Below are 7,203 nucleotides of genomic sequence, written 5' to 3' on the forward strand. Positions count from 1 at the left end.
GTTCAGTCAGTCCCTCCAGAAAAACGCGATTATGCGATCACATGATTTAGTGCATAATCAGCCAAAGTCCGCATATTTATGCGGGGGCCGCATAAATTGCCGATTTCCATGCAAAATATGCGGGGCTTGCATGATTTCATAATCCTTGCATTTTCGTTGCAAAAAAGTCACATATATCTTAGCAGAAGTTGAAAAAAGTTGCGTTTGCTTCACACGAGAGCAGCCATTTCCCCCTGTTGCCATGGAAACGTTATGAAGTGACGTAATTACGCGACGTGAACATCACCGAAAAGCTGTAAAACAGGAGCACACTTTATTTTTTTATATTTCATTTATTCATTTTTACAGAGGTTGTAGCATTTTCCTTTTGTAAAGCGACAGAACTTGTTTGACTCGTCAATGTTTTGTAAGTTTGATGTGTTTATTAAGGTCTTGTAACGCGTTGTGTCGGGAAGAAAAATAGGGATAGCTCACAGCTGAAGTTATTGCAGAGGCCAGACAGACTCACACTAGGGATGCGCGGTATACCGGTACTGCAAAAATACCGGTATATATTATATTTCAAACGGTACAATATCATAATTTTGTTCAATTCGGTATTCGATGCGGTGCTGTTTCGAAGTTCACCGCTAGGCGGCAGTGCGCTACCTAAACTGACGCGGCCCTTACAGAAAAAACACATGAATTTCACATGTTATCACATGTTTTCCACATGTGCCCACATGTGACCACATGTGACCACATATGCCCACATGTGACCACATATGAACAACATGTCATCACATGTGAACAATGTTTCACCACATGTGAACAACATGTCACCACATGCAGTAATGTTCGACCACATGTGAACAACATGTCACCACATGCAGTAATGTTCGACCACATGTGAACAACATGTCACCACATGTGAACTTAATGGAACACGTGGCACATGTGGAAAACATGTTATAGGTAATAATGTGGAGCTCATGTGAAATATATTTGCACGTTGTAATAGGTTTTAACATGTGAATTATGTTACCACGTCACAAATACTGTACATTTTTAGCTTCAATAGCCTTTTTCACACAAAATGCATAGAACATAAAGCTTATAATGCATGTGTATATACTAACACTTATATACACGTATAGTTTTTAATGAGTTTTTGCAATACTTTTATTTCAACACTGTTTACCATTTCTAAAGCTATATTGTAAATATATTTTACATAATCAACAGTATATTATATTTGATATAATCAATAGGCTACTGCAAGCACGTTTTCAAATAAAATAAAGTGGATATTAAACTTTTCATTTTAAGTGCTGCATGATTTTGACGTGGTTTAATCAATGCCGTGCGCGTGAACTTTCGAGTATTTCAAACACTGGAGCGGCCGGCGCGCAGAGTTGCCATGGAAACGGCGCGGGACCACTGCTACTGGTAAGCAACAAAACTCCCTCTCTCGATGTTGTTTAAACTTTTCACGGCTTTTTCCAGGTGAGATTAGTCTCTAAAATCACACGAATAATACTCACAACTGTTTTTGACATTTCTCTTACTTGTAATTGACACGATTCTGTTAAAAATTTACATGGTGTAGTGTCTTCGGAAAAAGTCCGTTAGGATCTCAACCGTTTTCTGAAGAGGTAGCAGCTAGCTAGGCTAACGTAATGTTAACTCGGTTGAACTTTTATTTATTAAAGTTTGGGCTTTTAATCACCTCTTATGTGTAGATGAGAGGTTTTGTAAAGGTTTTACTTGGAAGTGAGCTAATTTATTTAACACAAACGTAAACATAACGTATCGGTGATGTTACTTTCAGGAGCAAGAAAATTGGCTGAAACTAACGTTAGCTCAATGGTAACGTTAAACACATTTTGATTAAAAAATGTTCTGTGATTTCAGTAGTAACAAAATAACCCATAACAGAGAGAAAGCTCCACGACTTCAACATTTCTGGAGAAAGCTGCTGCCGGAGAAGTAACGTTAGGACACAGGTGAGCCGAGGAAGCTCATTAAATAACCTCATTTTATTTCTCAATTTGTTTTTTTAAATTGTTTATTTTAAGAAGGTTTTGACATCCAAACGAAGTTACACCGTATGAGCAAAATTAAATGAATAAGTAAACCCAAAAACAAATTCTGTTATCCTAGTTAAGAAATTATATTCTGTATATTCTTTAAATTCTTTCTCTTTTCTGCATTTCACCTCTGCTGTAGCTTCTTTCCTTTCAATAAACCTGGCATTGCATTGTTGGCTCAGTGACAAATGGCTTGTTGTGTTCTTAGATCCTTCAGTGCTGATGCCCTTCAACGGAGCGGAGTGGAGCTGATCTTCATCTCTAAAGCACTATTGATGAACCATATGATTAGTAAGTAAAACGCCAAACATACACTAATGTCAAACATACACTAATTGTCTTGGTACAAATGTTTGTCTCTTTCTCTTATGTTCACCAAAAAACATTAAAAACAATAATATTGTGAAATAATATAAATAAATAAAAACTGTTTTCTATGTGAATATATTGTAAAATGCAATTACTTCCTATGATCAAAGCTGAATTTTCAGCATCACAGCTTCACATCATCCTTCATAAATTATTCTAATATGACGATTTGATGCTCAAAAAAACATTTATGATTATTATCAGTGTTGAAAACAGTTGTGCTGCTTCATATTTTTGTGTTTTTCAGGATTATTTGATGAATAGAAAGGTTAAAATAACAGCATTTATTTGAAACAGAAATCCTTACTCTCTCTTTTGATCAATTTAATGCATCCTTGCTGAGTAAAAATATGAATTTCTTCTTTTTTTTCTGTTCATTTTTAAATCTATCATTGACCCCAAATGTTTGAACATTAGTGTAAACTACCCTTCATATGTTTGTGGTCTATTTAACAATGAATCCTGGAGGGGAAAAAATGGTTTAAACTGTTACAATGGTTTACACAAACACATTAATCAGCACAACTGTTTTCAACATTGATAATAATCAGAAATGTTTTGGATGTTTACATGGTAAGAATGTATAGAATTCAAATATAAAAAACACTGACTCGTTAGGTCATGTTTACTCATTAAAGTCAGATGATTTCCTATTAATTCAATAGAATATGGTGACTTCAATTTACATGACGTCATGAGCAATCAAGTCATTTATATAGATCAGTGAGTAGTGCCCAGCATATCCAAGTCCACTAAAGGAGATTTCTCGCATTTTACCCCTAAACTCTGGAATATGAAGGTAAAAGAGTATCAAGACTCGAGCATGAACAATAAATACTTGTATGCTAAAATTTACACTCACAGCTCCAAAGTGAAAACCTCACCTAATATGCAATAACGTTGAAAAGATCACGGTTTCTGTCCTGACGAAAATGTTCTATTTTTTATTTTATTTTTTGCTTTGCAGAACAAGTCTGTGACTGACTTAATGAACCCAGTTGCTTTGGATCATGCTCAAAGATGTAAGGGCTACAAAAAGTTAACCAGAACTCTTATGGACTCCATCTTCTCTTTCGAAGAGATGGCAGCATGAACGGAAAAAAAGGGGTTGTTGGTGAAAAAAGAGCCTTGACCTACAAAAGGTGCAGCTAATAATTGGTAAGCATGTCTGAATATCTTTTATCAATAGTTATTATATATGACAAGCGCTGAGCGCGTCCGTCAGCGCCAGCCATAGCGCGGAAAGCACAGTTTGAATCTGACAGTTATGTCACTTCATGTCAAACTTGTTTTCAAATTTTAATGTAATCAATCTCATTTCTTACAGACCATGTCAAAAAGAGGCACCCAGGCATCGGAGGCACTGAGATCAAGGTCTGCATGGCACAAAAGTTAAAAGATCTGAGGAGACGAGCAGAAAGGTAATATTCAGACGATCCAACATCCAAGTGTGATCCCCATGTGGTCTGTTCACATTTGCGAAACCGACATGCGCGAGGACTGATGACTCAGTTTATTCCTCAGTCTACATTGTGATCTAATCACAAACTGTCAATAGTTTTTTTTATAAATGAGACGCACCACTCGTCTTATACAGTTGTTTAAGCAAGATGTATTTCCATAGCATATTTACGTAAAACGTTTAATGACATAATAACATTACAAATGAATAATAATTAATTATTAAGCCCCATAAAAATGCTTTTCAGAAACCTACGGGGTGACGTCACGGACACTACGTCCATATTTTTTTTTACAGTCTATGGTTTGCACTGCCCTAATCTTTGATCTTTTTCTATCCCAAAACAGGATGCCTGCTGCAGGAGACACAAAGGACTGAGACAACACACTTTCACAAACGCACACCACACACACACACATGCGCGTATACCTGCGTTTTTTGCGGCTTTTTATGTATAATTTTAATTTGGTTTTGCTTTGTTTGTTTTAAACATTCAATTTGTATTGCATATTTTGAAATGAAATAAAAAGTGAAAAAAATTTTTTTTTGAATTATTTGTTTTAATGTTGGGAAACATTAGGCTATAGAGCCTACACAAGAACATGGTAGGCCTACCGTTTTCTGTGGTATATTGCTTAATGATTTTTACATGGATTTCACATGAAGTTACAGGTTTACATGGTGTGTAGCTTTAACATGGATTGTTGATGGGTTTCAAATGTCATTCTATGGGTTTCACATGAGATATTTTACATTTCACATGATATCTCATGGGTTTCACATGTGATTAAATGTTTCACATGGGAATTTTACGTTTCACATGTAAGCTCATGGATTTCACATGGGAATTTTGGGTTTCACATGCAATCCCATGGGTTTCACATGTAATCACATGGGTTTCACATGCAATCACATGGGTTTCACATGCAATCCCATGGGTTTCACATGTAATCACATGGGTTTCACATGCAATCCCATGGGTTTCACATGTAATCACATGGGTTTCACATGTAATCACATGGGTTTCACATGGGTTTCACATCCCATGGGTTTCACATGTAATCACATGGGTTTCACATGCAATCCCATGGGTTTCACATGTAATCACATGGGTTTCACATGCAATCCCATGGGTTTCACATGGGAATATACATGGGTTTCACATGAAAATGTTCCAAAACCACACGTTTCCCATGTGCAAATTACCTTTAACATGTGCAAAGCACATGTGTTCCACATATTTCACATGTTAAATTTCACATGTGCAAAATCACATGTCCACGTTGTCACATGGGATCACATGTGTTTTTGCACATGTGAAACTCATGTGGTTTTTCTGTAAGGGGGGTCATGCGAAACCGGCAAACGGTGACAATAGAGGAACACGATGGATCAAACGAAAGTCATTCGAATTTCTACACGCCCGAAATTAATAAACAGAGAGAGCAGTATGAGTGAAATAAGGCATTACTTTGCCAACAAAAGTAATGAGAAAAGTAAAGAAACAGATCTCAATGCACCACTCTGCAAACGGGGAGGCAACACATTAAATCTGCCTATAGCACTTGACTTGTCAGTTGCTCATCTTGACTTGTTCAAAGAGTTCAGAGATCGACAGGTTAGTCCATCATTCAACTGATTTAATTTAGACTTTTATTGAACATTGAACAGCGCACATACGAGCTTATCATATATGATTCGGTAAACACGAAGGCTCAAATCTGCTTGCATGACACGCTAGAACCAATTAAGTGTACTGCCGTGCAAAGGCAAAAGACCGTAACTTCGTGTTTGGTCGAAAATTAGTTTTTTATATTTTTGGCACATTCAAGACCCCCTTTATCATGTGCATAAGTATCTTGAGTCAATTCCGTCGTTTTTTCGAGAAAATAATGGGTTGTCTTAACAGTAACTTCCAAAAGCCCGTGAGAAACCAAGGCAGAACACCGTAACACCAGTTACCGCTCTTTGGCTTTGTTTTGGAACGCTCATTTTGAGTTACGGTACTCAGCCTTTGTTTAGCCGCGCGTCAATATGAAGTTACGGTGCTGGCGTTCTATCAAATATGCTACCTTTCAGATTGTACGGTGTTCTGCCGTTGTTTTGCTCTCCATTAAAATTGAAATTACGATATAGCTTTGTACAGCTGCCATCAGTCCCTGTAACTTCTGATGTCCTCAGAGCTTTGTCCAGCACAAATGCGGTCAGAACATTTAGTATGGTCTGAACCCGCTCCATCGACAAACGTGCGATAGGCTATCCATCGCGAATGATATATGCAGAGTTGACAGAAAAAAATGTTACACACGCCGTAGCAGGTGAATACAACAAAGAACTAAAGCCCCGCCTCACCCAGATCGGGTACCGGACCTGGTTGAAACAATCATGCATCTAGCTGGCAGAGTGCCAAAACTTTGCCGGCGCCTTCGGCTCCGCCCTGAACACAGTCGGGCCGACGCGGGACTAATATGTCACAGGGAGTGATAATAATGAAGCAACGGTATATTGGTGCATACAACATAATGAAGCAAGAATTGCTGGTGCATACAACATCAGACAAGCTGTTACAAGCGGGTTGTACCTACAATCACACTGTCCGGAATAAATCCGCAGACAGCTGAAAGTTGAAACCACCGCTACTGAAAAGACGCAGAACACAGAAGGTTGTGCTATAAATGCATTAGTCGTCTAGGTAGTCCAGAGCGCGCTACCCACCGAGTCTCAAGATGGAAAGCACTGCGTTCGTACTTCGTACTTTTCGTGAACGTACGAGGAGCATGACACCTTCGAACACGAATATACTATAAACGAGTCCCCGGGTCGAATGTGCGCGAGGACCTGTTTTATCGTGATCATTTTGAACGCGCGTTTATCAAGTCTTATGCCACTCGGTACCAATTGAAGATCTTACCGCTATGGAGGTATTTTGCCATGTCTCATGTATTAATAATGCCACCAGAATGCAACCAAAGCACAGGGTAGCAATAAGTAGATGTCTATAAGTGTACAAAATAAATGCCATGATCACTAGATTTTATACAGGTGTTACTATAATGATTTTGTTAATGGTGATCAGCAACCAAATATTGATAATGTGGAAGTTACTGCCTTTTGACTTGGCATGACTTCTCACTTTTTGCTGACAATGCAAAGGCAGAGTGTCCAGTAACTTTAAAATAGTGGTCAAAAGTCAAGTTTGAGCTCAAGATTTTTTTATGTAGATAATTTTCATTACTAAAACATCTAATTGCCAGATTTACAGTGTCCTACCTATAATTAATTTGGAGGGACAACTGAAAATCT

The sequence above is a fragment of the Rhinichthys klamathensis genome, unplaced genomic scaffold (genome assembly GCF_029890125.1).
Source record: "Rhinichthys klamathensis goyatoka isolate OS25496 unplaced genomic scaffold, OSU_Roscu_1.1 h1tg000232l_1, whole genome shotgun sequence".
Classification (NCBI taxonomy): Eukaryota; Metazoa; Chordata; class Actinopteri; order Cypriniformes; family Leuciscidae; genus Rhinichthys; species Rhinichthys klamathensis.